At 45.5% G+C, this 16655-nt stretch overlaps 1 pseudogene; it reads right to left on the bottom strand.

Moving 5' to 3' along the window:
* Nucleotides 1-5771: 5771 nt before the first annotated feature.
* Nucleotides 5772-16655, bottom strand: part of LOC110201043 (DNA repair and recombination protein RAD54-like) — a 31609-nt pseudogene continuing 20725 nt past the window's right edge.

Below are 16655 nucleotides of genomic sequence, written 5' to 3'. Positions count from 1 at the left end.
GCCCCAGCCCCGGCTCCCACTCTGGCCCCGGCTCCGGCTGCTCTCGGGCTCCCGCTCGGGCCCCGACTCCCGTCCGGCCCAGCCCGGCTTAGCACTCCTCGGGCCCGGCCGCGGGCATCGCCAGCTACCTGGCTCAATCTGGCAGTGCCCCTGTCCGAGCCCGGCCCCGGCCCCGGCCACCCCCCGCGCTCCCGGGCTGCCTGCGCCTCCTGATCAGCTCTCCGGCTCCAGTGGCTGCTCTCCGGCTCCGGCGTCTGCTTCCTGGCTCCAGCGGCTGCTCTCCGGCTCCGGCGTCTGCTCCCTGGCTCCAGCAACTGTTCTCCGGCTCTGGCTGCTCTCCGGCTCCCCTCCTTACTCCCTCCGGGCCGAGCGCGCGGCTTCAGGGCGCCTTTCCCCACTGCTTGCCGTGCGCGCCGCTCTGGCTCTGGCTCTGGCTCCGGCTCTGGCCGCTGCCGCGGAGCGGGACGGCCCCGTGGCGCGCGCTGGCCATCCCCGCTCAGTCTGTCGCCATCTTCCGCTGTGCGGAGAACACCTTGAGAACCCCGGGGAGGGGGGAGGGAAGGGAGGCGGGGAGAGAGAGGGGCAGCAAATCGAGAGAGGGGGGAGGGGGCCCCGAATGCGCCTGCGCCGGTCTCTTTCCACCTCCCCCCTTCTCCCCTCCCCCTCCCCCAGTCCCATCCCCACCCCCTCTCCGCTGCAGCCTGTACTCCTTGGTGGCGAGGACGCTTCCAGCCCTCCCCTAGCTGCATTCACTTCTGCGCCTCGGTACATCCTCCCGCCTCCCACACCCCTCCCCCGCTGCCCTAGGAGCTCGGGGCCCCAGCAACCCCCCACCCCTCACCCTGCCTCTCCCAGGTCCAAATCCGCGCCCCTGCCCCTTTCCCCAACCCGGGCTCCCGCCCCACTCTTTTGAAGGGGGTGGGGGTGGAGGAGATCCCCAGCATTCTGATCTTTCCTCCCGGGGCCCGGGCCTTAAGGGACTTTGGACTCCGTGCTCGGCCCCACCTGCCCTGGGCCCTGTCAGCGTCGCTGCCGCCACTGCCGCCACCACAACCACCACGGCCACCTCCCTCAGTGCCCAGCCCAGCTGGGGCCGGCGTGTGGTGCTGAAGGACAGCTCCCAGCGGGGCTTCTGACCAGGGCGGGACTTGCGAAAGCTCAGGAGGGGGCAACCCGTGCTGGGGGAGGCTGGTTCTGCCCTTGGCTCGCCCCGTTCCGCTCTGCCGCGCCCAGTTTCCTAGCTATCCCCCAAAGGACTTTGGGGTGGGAGCTATCCGAAAGAGAGACAGCCGACTTATAGGAGGTGGCTTCCGAAGCTCCTCCGAGTGCCCCCTCGCCTCCTGTCCTTTCCCCCGACTCCCACCCCAGGCCCTCCAGGAAGGCTTCTGTTACTGTACAGACTACGGGCAGAGTATGGGGAAGCCATAGAAACAACCCCACACCAAATCGTCGGGACCAGAGCCCAAGTGGTCAGAACGACTCTTCAGAGCTTCTCCAGATCCAAGTTCTGACAAGTCCAATCTACTTTTCCCTGTTCTCCTTTCCCTGATGCTTCCACATTCTAATTATAAGCATTAACACACTTCTATTAAGTGCCTACTACAGGAACACTATCGTGCGAGACGGTAGAAATTCAAAGAAGAAAAAGACAAAGTCCTTGTTCTCAGCTGCCGTTCCAATTGGGGAAACAAGAAGCTACACTTAACATGCAGACGTACACACACATGCATGAAGTACTAATACTGAGCGGTCCTGGCTAGGGGAGGCCTAGAGAATAGCATTGTAGGTCAGTATGTGGAGAAAGAGCTGAGCTCCGGTGGGAAAGCTCCATGGAGAAGATATTTTTACTAATGGTAACTTCCCATCCAGTCTCATGGGGTCCTTACACCGGTCCTGAGAGGTCTATAGGGAAGAGCCAGAAGGTCAGTCAGTCACTAAACATTTATCAAGTGCCTATCACATGCCAGGAACCAGGCTAAGGGCTGAGAATACAAATAGAAAGGCAGAAGTTGCCCTCAAGGAACTTCTAATCGAATGGAGGAAGACAACGCAGAAAAGGAAACTGAAAGGGGGGTGGGGAGAGAGGTAGGGAGAGAAGGAAGAGACCAGGTGCAAGAATGGGGCAGCCAGGTGGGAAAAGAAGAGAGAGCTAGCCTGGTCGCCCTCCTTAAATGGAGGGTCTCGAAGGAGCTCTACGATGGCCATTTTCTACCCTCCAAATAAGAGAGAGGGTGGAGCCCCAGGAGCAGAGGGTGGGGCCCCAGGAGCAGAGGATACAGAGGAGGTGTGTTCCAAGGCTGAAGCGATCCTCCAGAATGAAGAGGTATTTGCTGTATTTGCTATTACAGTCTTTGACAAGGAAGGGTATGACTCAGGTCCAGAGGACAGGAAGAGGGTGCGATTCCAGCAAAGGAGGCTCTGAATGGCCTGGTGGGGAGGGGAAGCTTGGGGAGAAGGTCAGATTTGCAGGAACAGAGGAATCAGGCAGGGGAGCATTAGGCTGGAGCCTCAGCCTCAAAATCGGCAGAGCCAGCAGGGAGGCTGAGCTCTTAGTTCCTAGAGCACCTTTCTGCCAAACTCTGGAACTCCCATAATACAGGTTTTTCTCCTATTTGAAAGTGGGAAGATCTAGTAACTGGAGAAGAACTGAGTGTGAGAAGAGACACACAGACCTTTCTGGGGGTTTCCTGTCCAGGTCCAGGTGATATACTGCCTAGAGCTTTGATTTAGCCCACACTGTGGCTGGGAAGTGGTCCCAGGAAGGACCTTTCCTAGTTCAAATCAATTCAGTAAGCATTGATTAGGCACCAACTATGTTCCAAGGACTACCATGGGGTCGGGAATACAAACAGTAGATAAAAAGTAGCTTCTGCCTTGATGTTGAGGCAGTCTAGTAGGAAGACATGAGACATGCATAGATACATAGCCAGTAAGCCAAATAGTGCATAGTAAGTGTATAAGTGAGATAGAAGCCAAGGGCTGAGTGACTTCCCAAGAATGACAGGCCATTAATTACTGAAATGGGGAGCAGGAGAAGCCTTTCTGGAAAAGGCGACATCTGAGTTGGATTTTAAATGATGGGTTGAAGTTATTCAGTCATTGGGCAGGAAGAGGGGTGAGGGGTGAGGGGAAGAGTATCTCAGGCACAGGGAACCATAGGGGTAAAGGCATGGAGGTAGGAAAGTAAAGGGTATGTACCAGTGGCATACAGTCACAAGTAAGTTAGACAATCACTCCCTCCTCCACTAGTTCCATAATTCCTCAAGCCATGAGGAGCAGGGGGAGATGGGACCTGGTACTGTGCAATGATGGAAAGTCTTCCAATTGGCTATGAAGCCTTAATGAACTCATCATCAGGTTGTTGAGCTGGCACTCAGGAGGTGCTGAGCCTGAAGTGAGTCTGCATACCCAAGGTGCAAATTGTGCTCTCAGTCTCTTTTTCATCTTGGCATGAGCTGCTTTGTAGGGGGAAAGGTGGCCTACCTCACAGCTAGCAGCTGTGGCCATGCACCCATGGTGTCTTTCCTTCTAAAGGGTTTCTTCTTTGCTGATCTTAACCAAATGGGTATTTGGAGACAGGAGTGCCCAGGTGACTGTGGGAGTCTGGGAGATCCACCAGAAGGCCCCCTGCCCTGGAGGCAGTAGCAGTGTCCACCAGAGCAGTAGCAACCAACAACAGAAGTAGCTGCAGACAGATGTGGAAAGGAGGCACCACAGGATGGTAGCAACGTAAAGGATTGTGACCCCTTGTGTCAGGAGGATAGTAGTACCCTCAACAGTCATAGGAAAGGTAAGAAAAGGGGAGGGTTTTATAGGAAAGATTTTGAGTTCATTCTTGGAGATGCTGAGTTTACAATGTTCATGGGACATCCAGTTTAAGAAGTCCAATAAGATGAAAGATTGGTGGTCAGGAGAGAGGTTAGGGATGGGCAAATAGATCTGAGAATCATCTGCATAAAGATGATCATGGGGCCTGGTGAGATCACCCAGTGACTACTATAGAGGGAGAAGAAAAGAGAGCCTAGGACAGAGCTTTGAAGGACAACTATTGCTGGTGGGTATGAGTTGGAGGAAGATTCGGCAAAAGACTGAGAAGAAAAGGACAGACAGGGAAGAGGAGAACCGGAAGAGAGCAGTGACACAAAAACCTAGAAAGAAGGAGGTGATGGATGGTGTCAAAGGTTGCATGGAGGTAAAGAAGGATCAGAATGAGGACATGCCATTAGATGTAGCAAATAAGAGATCAATTTAACTTTGGAGAGAGCCTCCAGTTAAATTAGGAGGTCAGAAACCAGTCTGCAGAAAGTTAAGAATAAGAAAGGGAGTCAGTCAATGACCATTCATTAAGAGCTACAGGGTGCTAAGTGCTGAGCTACAAAGAAAAGTCCCTGCTCTCAAGGAGCTCACTATCTAATGAGGGAGACAATAAGCAAATAATATGTGCAAACAAGCTAGATACACAATAAATGGGAAATAATCCACAGAGGGAAGGCCCTAGAATGGAGAGGGGGTTGGGAAAGCTTCTGGTCGAAGGTGGGATGTGAGCTGGGGCTTGAAGGAAGCCAGGAGGCAGAGCATTCCAAGAACGGTGGACAGCCAGGGAAAGTGCTTGGAGTCAGAGGAGAGATGGGTGGGGGTGGAGTTCATGTGTAACGAAGGCTGGAAAGGGGGACAAGAAGAGAGTGTATGCTGAGGTCCCCTAGGATGAAGCATGACCTGGGGGGGAGAGAAAGCCTTCGAATTGTCACTGAATTTGGGGAGGAAGGAAGGAGAGTGCCCTGGAGGTGGGTTGATAACAGCAGGCTTCTCATTAGGTGGTAAATATGGACTCTTGTGCACACTGGGGCGCTCCTGGGCCAAGCTGGAGACTTAGTCAAAGCTCTCAGCTGACTGCTGGACCTAGTGCCCATTCATGCTGCTGTGACGGTGTGGCCTGGGGGAGGGCAAATAGTGCTCACAGCACTCCCAGGGCAGGTCCTTGTCGTCAGTCCCTCCCCCCCCCCCCAACTAAGAGAACTTCTTGTGTTTCTGCTGCTAGAAGAGCCTGGCCTTTATTGAAAGGCAGGGGGAGGGGGAGGGGGAGGAGAAGGGGAAGGGGAAGGAGAAGAGGAGGGGGAAGAGGGAAGGAGAAGGGGGAAGGGAAGGAGAAGGAGAAGGGGAAGGAGAAAGGGGGAAAGGGAATGGAGAGGGGGAAGGGGAGGGAAATGGGGAGGGGAAAGAGAAGGGGAGGGAAAGGAGAAGAGAAGGGGAGGGAAAGGAGAAGGGGAGGGAAAGGAGAAGGGGAGGGGAAAGGAGAAAGGGGGGGAAGGGGAAAGGGGAGGAGGAGAGGGGAAGGAGAAGGGGAAGGAGAAAGAGGGGAAAGGGAATGGAGAGGGGGAAGGGGAGCAGAAGGGGGAACTAGAAGGGGAGGGGAAGGAGAAGGGGGAGGGGAAGAAGGGAAGGAGAAGGAGAAGGGGAGAGGAAAGGGGAAGGGGAAGGAAAAAGAAAAGAAAGAGCCCATTATCTCTGTATTGAGAGCAGGAAAACTGGTTTCACCATGAGTCCTTTGGCTTTGTGCTAAGAGTTCCCAAGTGTTTCGGGCAGGGTGGGGGCCGGGGGGGGGGATCTTTGAGATGATCACACACTAGGTTACTGTGCCTGTTTGCTTCAGTATATTGTGTATACAATCTGTTCCACTGATTATCCAGTATCAAGCTGTCTAGGATGTTGCGGCTTTGTATTGTACTTTGAGATCTGCTACTGTTAGGCCTCTTTCCTTCCCACTTTTTTCATTAATTCCTTTGATATTCTTGCCCTTTTGTTCCTCCACAGGAATTCTGTTCTTTTTCTCCAGTGACACTGGCCTCCTGGCTACTCCACACACAAGACACCAAGGAGACCTTGTCTCTGCTGGCCCTTTGGATCACAGCCAGAATGTAGTCCAGGTCCAGCAGTACCCCTGAAAGCTGCAGCTTCACAGACTTGCAACTGTGTGTATGTGTAGGGGGGAGGGAAATAAGTCGAGGGCTCCTGAAATGCCTTCATCCTCTTCCATACACTTCCCTTAGATCAAACGGGGGAGAGGGAGGGAAGGAGGGGTGGGGGAGGGAGGGCAGGTTACATAGCTTCTTTAGTGACTTGCTGGAAGACAAAGAAGACAAGTTTGGCTTCTTTGAGAAATCATTTGTACAATTCAGCCTGCAAAGGAGTCAACCTGCACCAGGCCACATGCTCCATTTTGCCAGCAGGTACATGAAGAGGATGTCCACGGTTCTCTAAATCAGGCACCTGGTTCCAATGCTGACAAGTTCTCCCCTGTTCCCCATGCTTCCGACTGGCTGCTTCACTTCTATCGGCCTCTCTGCCCCTTCAAAGCATTGACTCAAAGTGCTTTTTGAATTCCTAGGCTGTCCTAGGGATGCCCAAATTCTCCAAGTGCACCAAACGGAAGTACTGAATTGAGATCCTTGAGATGAGCCCTTGCCAGCTGGTGTTTAAGCTGCTCAGGGTCTGGCCAGGCTGCTTCTCTGAAATCTTGAGTCTCTGGCCCTAATTACAGATTGCCAGACCCACACTTCCCTTTAGCCACCAAAGTTGAATGAAGCCAGCCCATTGTTTTTAATCAATCTCTTCCTTTAATCTTTCAATAATGGTGAGGAGTTGGAGCCTTCCTCTCAGTCACTCGAATACTTTATTGTGCCAGTTCTTCACTGGGCTGGAGGGCAAAACCACCACAGGCTTGCCATTAGAAGTCTAGCTCAAGGACATCCATACACATCACAGTGATGTGCTGCAGGGTCTTGCCTAGGCCCACTTTGTCTTCCCCGATACAGCCAAGGCTGCCACAGATGCATCAGCTGGTCAATCAGTTCCAGAGGAATTTGACATCCTTTCTCTAGTGGGGCCATGAGACTTTACTGAAAATAGGATCAACTACCATATAGAGTAAGCCTGCACAACCTGTGGCCCTTGGGTCGCTTGCTGCGCACCATGTACAAATGATGTTTTCCTCTACATTTTCCCATATATATATGTATTTATTTATTTTTTGGTTTTTGGCAAGGCAATTGGGGTTAAGTGACTTGCCCAGGGTCACACAGCTAGTTAAGCATCAAGCGTCTGAGGCCAGATTTGAACTCAGGTCATCCTAACTCCAAGGCTGGAGCTCTATGCACTGTGCCACCTAGCTGCCCCTCCTCTACATTTTTCGAGGGCCACCCAAAATCCTTTGGTCCATTGCAAGCAGCTGGAGGGCTTTAAGTGTCCGAAAGTTGTACAGGCCTGCAACAGAGTGTCAGCTGATCATGTGCACTCAGAGAAAGCAACTCATAAAAGACCAGAATTTTTCCTCTAATGGCTCATGGAAGGTGTAACAGCCCTGCTCACTTGGTGCCCAAAGCCTTGTGGCCTAGAAGACCTCAGTAATTTGGGATGGTGACTCTGAAAGGCTGTGATAAATACCTCACGTTGGCTGATGTCCAGGCAGTAGGGCCAGTTAGCTGAATGAGTTTTCCAAAAAGGTGATAAGAAATGCTCCAGTTTGTCTCACTGCTCAGTTTCTGTCTCTTGGGAGTCGCTGACTCCCAATCACAAGTACTACCCTCTAACTTCCTCTTGGCAAGCTGACTTGGAGCTAGGCTTCTCTTCATCCTGATTCCAGGTGAAGTGGATACTCAAATCTCCATGAATCCAACAACTTTGGAAACTCTTGGAGCTGAGAGATCTGTGACTGTAAAATGAAGCCTATCCCATGCCCAGAATCTCAGTCAGGCTCACATGGGTAGCAGATTGCTCTATGGCTTGGCCTCAGATCTGTTCCCTCCAGCCCTGGCCCTATCCCACACCCCTTAGTTACCTTTGGAAAAGCATTTGATACAATATCTGACAGTTTCTTTCTTTCATTCTTTTTTTAAAATGTTGAGTTCCAGATTCTCTCCTTCCCTCCAGCCCCTCCCCCACCCACTGAGAAGACAAGCAATATGATATTAATTATACATGTGAAGTCATGCAAAACATATTTCCCTATTAGCCATATTGCAAAAAAGGCAAGAAAAAGAAAGAAAATGAAAAAGTCTGCTTCAACCTACACTCAGAGTTCATCAGTTCTCTCTCTGGAGGCGGATCACAGTTTTCACTATGGGTTCTTTGGAATTGTCTTGTCTCATTATATTGATTAGAGTAGCTGAGTCGTTCACAGTTGATCATCTGATAGTATTTTTGTGGAGAAGATGAGGGCAGGATGTAGACTAGACAGACAGTTACATGGATTCCAAACTGGCTGGATGGCTGGGCTCAAAGAGACATGATTCCATGTCAGTGGGTCTCCATCAGACTACCCCAGGGCTCTGTGCTTGGCTTTGTGCTATTTCCTGTCTTTACCAATGGCTTGGGTAAATGGTAAAGGCACACACTTATCAAATCTGCAGGTGTTTTGCCCCAGTCTGGGAGGAATAATAGAAGTGAGATCCAAAAAACGTCTTGCCAGGCTAAGAATCTTAGGCTGAACCTAAGAAGATGAAATTCAATAGGGACAAAGGTAAAGTCTTACACTTAGGCACAAAGAAAACCAACTTCACCAGCACAGTATGGGGGGGGGGAATGCATGACTATACAGCATATTTTAAATGAAAAATATCTGAGCCTTTTAATGCATTGTGAATCCAATAAACGTCAACAGTATGATATGGCAGCCAAAAAGTAAATGTTATCTTGGGCTACATTAAGAGAAGCATGGCTTCCGGGAATAACGAGGTAACAGTCCCACTGTACTCTCTGCTTTGGCCATCCCCTTGTGGAGGATTGTGCTCAGTTCTGGGTTTAAGGACACTGATGAACTGGAGAGTGTCCAGTTTTCTCTGTCATGGGGCTTTGCTGCCCCTTGTGGCTAAATGGCTTCATAGCAGCCTCTTATGGCATTAAAGGGATCCACTGGTCTTTTGGTGTATTTCCTGTGCTGAAAGAGGCCCAGAGGACTCCTCTCCTTGTCTAAATGGGATCACACCTTTCCCTAACAGAGGGTAAGGCTCTAAGAAGAAAATGACGGTGCAAGATTTCCACAATGCTAAAGTATTCCCTTGTTAAGGGAACTCATCCATGAAGAGCATCTTCCAGCCAATCAACCAACAAGCAGTTATTAAGCACCTAGTGTGTACCAGCTAGGTGCTGGTATACAAAGAAAAAAGGAAATGATCGCTGTCACCCAGGAATTAACATTCTATTAGAGGAGACAACATGTATATATGGGGGATAACTCCCTCTCTCAACGTAGATTGGCACCTTCTCTGCAACCTTGAGTCTTCTGGATTTTCCTAGTACACGGAAAGGTTAAGTAAGTTGCCCAGAATCATACAGCCAGTACGTGTCATAGATGAAACTTGAACCCTAGGCTGTGAGGTCAGCTTTCTAAACACTATACTATATCATCATAGATAGCTAGATAGTTAGTTAGAGGGATAGATAGATAGATAGATAGATAGATAGATAGATAGATAGATAGATATAGATGGATAGCTAGGTAGCTAGATGGGTAAGTAGGTTTTGGAGATGAAGGCATTAGCAGCTGGTGTAGAAGATAGCCCTAGATCTGGGTCTTGAAGAAAACTAAGAGGTCTAAGAGATGAAAGTGAGAAGGCAGGACTTTCCAGACATGGGGGACACCCATATAAAGGCACAGAGGTGAGACATGGAGCTTTGTGTATGAGGAATGGTAAGAAGGCCAGCTTGGCTCAGCCCTAGAGTATCTGAAGAGGAGTAATGTGTAGAATGTTGTACGGTTAGGTTGCTACTAGGCTATGAAGGGTTTGAAGTGACAAGAGGGGTTAGATTTGATCCTGGAGGTGATAAGGAGCCATTGTAGTTTATTGAGTAAGACAGTGATATGGTCAGACCTGCACTTTAGGAAAATCACTTTGGCAGCTGTGTGGAGGATGGCCTAGGGTGGGTAGAAACTGGAGGCAGGGAGACCAGGTGAAAAACTCTTGACGGTGCTTGCTTCAGTTGGAAGCCTCATTCTGGAGGCTACTTGTCTTGGAGAGACATTAAGTGGGAGGATATAAAGTGGATCTAACAGCTTAGGGATCACTGCCAAATGCCCTTCTGTCCAGATGAATTGCCATACTTGTTTTTATGAGAGAACTGGTTCCTTGACAAACAAGAAACCAAAACAAAACCCATACACTAATGTTTTTGCTGATGGGTTATATCTGCGCTCCCTTCTATTAGGGGTCCATAGCATATAGATGGTTCAGTGGATGGAGTGATGGGCCTGAAGTCAGGCAGTTCTGAGTTCAAATTTGGCCTCAGACTCTTACTAGCTGTGTGACCCTGGACAAGTCACTTCACCCTGTTCGTGTCAGTTTCCTCATCTGTAAAATGACCTAGAGAAGACAATGGCAAACCACTCTGTTATCTTTGCCAAGGAAACCCCAAACGGGGTCATGAAGAGTCAGACATGACTGACAAATGAACAACAACAGCATATGTTTCCTAGAAGACCTTATCTTGTCTATTTTGCATATATCAGTAACTGTAAATGTCTTTGTCATGTTAACCCCAATACCAAATCGAGCACAAATAACTATAAAAGATAAAGTAAATGAGAGGAAAGGAAGCAAAACCACAGAGTATAAACAGCACTGAAAACAAGGCGAAGAGAGGAGACACAGAGAACGACAGCAGAAAGGGTGAGGAAGCCTGTTCAGCTACCAGGGGTTTTTTCTTGGTAAAGATGAGGGAGACTTGAGCAGGTATATGGGCAACAGGGCAGAAGCCAGTAAATAGAGATTGGCAAGGTGGAGCCAGGGTGGTGGAGTAGTAGGAAGAAGGACAGGAAGCTGCCCCATCTCCCTGATCAAATTCCTCCAAACAGATTTACAAAATGCACCGGACCAAATCTTGATTGAGAAATCCAAGAAAAAGTTGCAGTGAGTCATTTTTGCAATCCAGATCAGCATATGGAGAGTCAGAGACATCTGGAGACACTGAAGAAGGAGTTGGGCGAACAGGGGGCTGCTTGAAGTACTTCCAAGAGTCTTTGCACCAGGGCAAGAGGAGGTCCACAAACCATAGAGAGCAGCATGATCTCATGCCTGGTGCAAGAACAGGTCCAACTGGCAGGTCTATCACTCATGCCTAGTTCTGGGTCACAGACACAGGGTGGACTAAGGAAGAAACCTGTGCCCATGGGGGAAGAGTGATGACAGACACTAGTCTGTGCACTGAGCAAGGTCTCAATTCTAATGCAAAGCCGGCAGGGGAATAACAGGACAGGAATCCCAAACCAAAGGGAAGTCTACAGTTCCATTACTCTGAACCAGCAGAGCTTCCGAGGTGCCTGAGAGTGGCTGAAGCCTGGCAAGACTATACTGTTGCTCAGACCCAAATCCACTCCAGGAAACTGCAGAGCTCAGACAAGGGGGCAGTGCTCAGACTTTGCCCTCCATCAGATCATTTCTGGAACACTGAAAGCTTGCAGATCCCCAGTCCATGTCTGTCCACTGAGCTGTCCATGAGATCGTGGAATAAAACAATACTCCATGCTGTCAATAAAACAGCAACAGGACCAGTCCAGACACTCCCTCCAGAAGTGTGTACAGCCTGGCCCTAACAGCAAGTCCAAAGCCAGGAAGTGGTTGGGAAGAATGAGCAAAAAAAGATCCCACCATAAAAAACTATTATGGTGACAGGGACCCTCAAGATACAAAGTGAAAAGAAGTCAATGATTCCAAAACATTGATAAGTAAAGCTTCAGAGAAAAGCACAGCTGGGGCACAAATTCAACTACAGTTCCTAGAAGAGATGAAGCAAGAGTTTTTACAGGAGTTTGAAATATTTTTATAAATGAAATCAGAGTGCTAGAGGAAAAAAATTAGAAAATAAGTGAGAGCTATGGGAGAAAGAGTTGGAAATTGAATGAACGACTTGGCACAACACTTACAAAACCTTTCCTAAGCAAAAAACTCCCTGAAAATTAGAACGGACCAAATAAATGACTCCATGAGACCACAAGAAATAGTAAATAAAGTCAAAAGATCAAAAAATAGAAAAAAAATGTAAAAAAATATGTGATGGCAAAAAAACTGACCTGGAAAACAGATCAAAGGAAGGAAGTAAAGGAATGAAACATGCATTTAGTAAGCTCCTATTGTGTGCTACGCATTGAGTTAAGCAGTTAACAAATATTATCTCCTCTGATCCTTGCTACAACCTGGGAGGTAGGTGCTATTCCTATCCTCATTTTACAGTTGAGGAAAAGTGAGACACACAGAGGTTAAGGGACCTGCACAGAGTCACACAGTTAGTGTCTGAGGGAATATTTAAACTCAGGTCTTCCTAACTCCAGGCCCAGCACTCTATTGATAATTTTCCCCAACCTTCCTCTCTTTCCTATTCCTTTGCTCCTCCCATTCCATTTTTCTTTTAAGATCAAGCCATAACAGAACTACTACTAGATCTTCTATCTACTTAGAGTCCCTCTATGACCCCTGAGGATAGGCATCAGAGGGGATACATGTGTCATTTCCCCATATTAAAATATAAGAAGTTTATCTTTGTTTAGTCCTTATGATTGTTAATTGTTTATCTTTTTATGTTTCTCCTGAATCCTCTACTTGAATTTCAAAATATGTAGATAGCTCTTTAAAAAAAAAATCAGGAATGCTTAGGGGCAGCTAGGTGGCACAGTGGATAGAACACTGGCCCTGAAGTCAGGAGGATCTGAGTTCAAATCCAGCTTCAGACCAAACACTTGGCACTTACTAGCTGTGTGATCCTGGGCAAGTCACTTAACCCTAATTGCCTAAAAAAAAAAATTTAAATCAGGACTGCTTGAAAGTCTTCTATTTCATTAAAGATCCATTTCCCCCTGTATGATTATAAACAGTTTTGTTGGGTAAATTATTCTTGGCTGTAAGTCTTTGCCTTTTGCAATATTGTATTGCAAATTCTTTGCTCCTTTATAGCTATGGCTGCTAAATTGTGTGTGATCCTGAGCAAAGCTCTTCTGTACTTGAAGTATTTAAAAATTTTTTTTATTAATTTATTTTGCTTTATCAACAATCATTTCCATATGCTTTTGAGTTGAACATTTTTCTCCCCCTTCCTCCCCCCTACCCTCCCCAAGACAGTGCACAATCTGACATAGGTTTTACATTTACATTCCTATTAAACATATTTTCACATTAGTGAAGTTGTAAGTAAAAATTAAAACCAATAGGAGGAACCATCAGAAAGATGAAACAAAACTCAACAGAAGGTAAAAATAAGTGATAGCGATTCGACTTCCATAGTTCTTTCTTTGGATGTGGACAGCATTTTCCATCCTGAGGCCTCTGGAGATGTCTTAGATCCTTGTAATTCTGAGAAGGGTTCAGTTTAACATTCTTAGTCATTGCATAACATGGCTGTTATTGTGTACAAAGTCTCTTGGTTCTGCTCACTTCACTCAGCATCAGACCATAAGTCTTTCCAGGTTTTTCTGAAGTCAGCCTGTTCATCATTTCTTATAGCACAATAGTATTCCATTACATTCATATACCACAACTTGCTCAGCCATTCCCCAATTGATGGGCATCCTCTCAATTTCCAATTCTTTGCCACCACAAAAAGAGCTGCTATGAATATTTTTGTACATGTGGGTCCTTTTCCCATTTGTTTGATCTCTTTGGGATATAGCCCTAGAAGTGCTATTGCTGGATCAAAGGGTATGCACATTTTTGTAGCCCTTTGGGCATAGTTCCAAATTGTTCTCCAAAATGGTTGGATCATTTCACAACTCCACCAACAATGTATTAGTGTTCCAATTTTCCCACATCTTCTCCAACATTTATCATTTTCCTGTTTTGTCATGTTGGCCAATCTGATAGGTGTGATGTGGTACCTCAGAGTTGTTTTGATTTGCATTTCTCTAATCAATAATGATTTAGAGCATTTTTTCATATGACTATAGATGGCTTTAATTTCTTCATCTGAGAACTGTCTGTTCATATCCTTTGACCATTTATCAATTGGGGAATGGCTTGTGTTCTTATAAATTTGTCTTAATTCTCTATATATTTTAGAAATGAGGCCTTTATATCAGAGAGACTGGTTGTAAAACTTCTTTCCCAATTTTCTACTTTCATTCTAATATTAGTTGCATTGGCTTTGTTTGTGCAAAAACTTTTCAATTTAATGTGATTGAAATTATCCATTTTTTTTTCATAATGTTCTCTATCTCCTGTTTGGTCATGAATTCTTCTGTTCTCCATAGATCTGATAGGTAAACTATTCCTTGTTCTCCCAGTTTACTTATGGTATCAGCCTTTATATCTAAATCATGAACCCATTTTGACTTTATTTTGGTATATGGTGTGAGATTTGGGTCTATGCCTAGTTTCTGCCATAGTGTTTTCCAGTTTTCCCAGAAGTTTTTTTTCAAAGAGTGGGTTCTTGTCCCAGAATCTGGGGTCTTTGGGTTTATCAAATAATAGATTACTATAGTCATTGACTACTGTGTCTTGCATATTTAACCTATTCCACTGATCCACCTCTATTTCTTAGCCAGTACCAAGCAGTTTTGATGATTGCTGCTTTATAATACAATTTAAGATCTGGAATTGCTAGGCCACCTTACCCTGCATTTCTTTTCATTAGTTCCTTTGATATTCTGGACCTCTTTTTTTTCCAAATGAATCTTGTTATTATTTTTCTAACTCTATAAAATAATTTTTGGTAGTTTGATTGGTATGGCACTGAATAAGTAAATTAGCTTAGGTAGGATTGTCATTTTTATTATATTAGCTCGGCCTACCCATGAGCAACTGATTTTTTCCAATTATTTAGATCTGATTTTATTTGTGTGAAAAGTGTTTTGTAATTGTGTTCATAGAGTTCCTGGGTTTGTTTGGAGGTAGACTCCTAAATATTTTATAATGTCTACAGTAAGTTTAAATGGGATTTCTCTTTCTATCTCTTGCTGTTGGGCTTTGTTGGTAATATATAGAAATGCTGATGATTTATGTGGGTTTATTTTATAGCCTGCAACTTTGCTAAAGTTGTTTATTATTTCAAGTAGTTTTTTACTTGATTCTCTAGGATTCTCTAAGTATATCATCATGTCATCTGCAAAGAGTGATAGCTTTGTTTCTTCTTTGCCTATTCTAATGCCTTCAATTTTTTTTCTTCTCTTATTGCTAAAGCTAAGGTTTCCAGTACAATATTGAATAACAGTGGTGATAATGGACATCCTTGTTTCACCCCCGATCTTATTGGAAATGCTTCTAGCCTGTCCCCATTACATATAATGCTTGCTGAAGGTTTTAGATAGATGCTATTTATTATTTTAAGGAAGACTCCATTTATACCTATGCTTTCTAGTGTTTTTAATAGGAATGGGTGTTGTATTTTATCAAAAGCTTTTTCTGCATCTATTGAGATGATCATGTGGTTTCTGTTGGTTTTGTTGGTGATATGCTCAATGATGCTGATAGTTTTCCTAATATTGAACCAACCCTGCATTCCTGGTATAAATCCTACCTGGTCATAGTGTATTATTCTTGTGATAAGTTGCTGCAATCTATTTGCTAGTATTTTGTTTAAAATTTTTGCATCTATATTCATTAGAGAAATTGGTCTATAATTTTCTTTCTCTGTTTTGACTCTTCCTGGTTTAGGTATCAGCACCATATTTGTATCATAAAAAGAATTTGGTAAGACTCCTTCTTCACCTATTTTCCCAAATAGTCTATATAGTATTGGAATTAATTGTTCTTTAAATGTTTGATAGAATTCGCATGTAAATCCATCTGGCCCTGGAGATTTTTTCCTAGGGAGTTCATCAATGGCTTGTTCAATTTCTTTTTCTGAGATGGGGTTATTTAAGTATTTTACTTCCTCTTCTGTTAATCTGGGCAATATATATTTTTGTAAATATGTATCCATTTCACTAAGATTGTTAAATTTGTTGGCATACAGTTGGGCAAAATAGTTCCTAATTATCGTTTTAATTTCCTCTTCCTTGGTGCTAGCTTCACACTTTTCATTCTTGGTACTAGTAATTTGGTTTTCTTCTTTCTTTTTTTTAATTAACTTAACCAAAGGTTTATCTATTTTGTTGGGTTTTTCCCCCCATAAAACCAGCTCTTAGTTTTATTTATTAATTCAATAGTTTTCTTAATTTCAATTTTATTAATTTTTCCTTTGGTTTTCAATATTTCTAATTTGGTTTTTAATTGAGGATTTTTAATTTGTTCTTTTTCTACTTTTTTTTTTAGTTTTATGCCTAATTCATTGATCTCCTCTCTTTCTATTTTATTTATATAAGCATTTATAGATATAAAACTTCTCCTAAGAACTGCTTTTGCTGCATCCCATAAGTTTTGATATGTTGTCTCCATCATTCTCTTGACACATCCCAAGGGCTGAGATAGCTACCATTTTTTAACATGGGACACATGAAGTGGGAGTAGTTAACAGAACATGGAGGAACATGGGATGGGCAGTTCAGGAAGAGTGTAACTCAGATGATCTAGACCAATCCTAGCCCTGGTGGGTGGAGTATGGATCTTACTATTTAAAAGTTGATTCTACCACTGAAGCAGCGCTCACATGCTACGAAAGTGTGGTGTGCCCACTTCTTTTGCGAGAATCATGATAAAGGCTTTCCTTCACTCCTGTAGTAGATTTTTTGTTTCAGATTT

The sequence above is a fragment of the Phascolarctos cinereus genome, unplaced genomic scaffold (genome assembly GCF_003287225.1).
Source record: "Phascolarctos cinereus isolate Bilbo 61053 unplaced genomic scaffold, phaCin_HiC Scaffold_8;HRSCAF=390, whole genome shotgun sequence".
Classification (NCBI taxonomy): Eukaryota; Metazoa; Chordata; class Mammalia; order Diprotodontia; family Phascolarctidae; genus Phascolarctos; species Phascolarctos cinereus.
The sequence above is the reverse complement of the archived record's forward strand: the minus strand, read 5'-3'. Positions and strand labels throughout refer to the sequence as shown.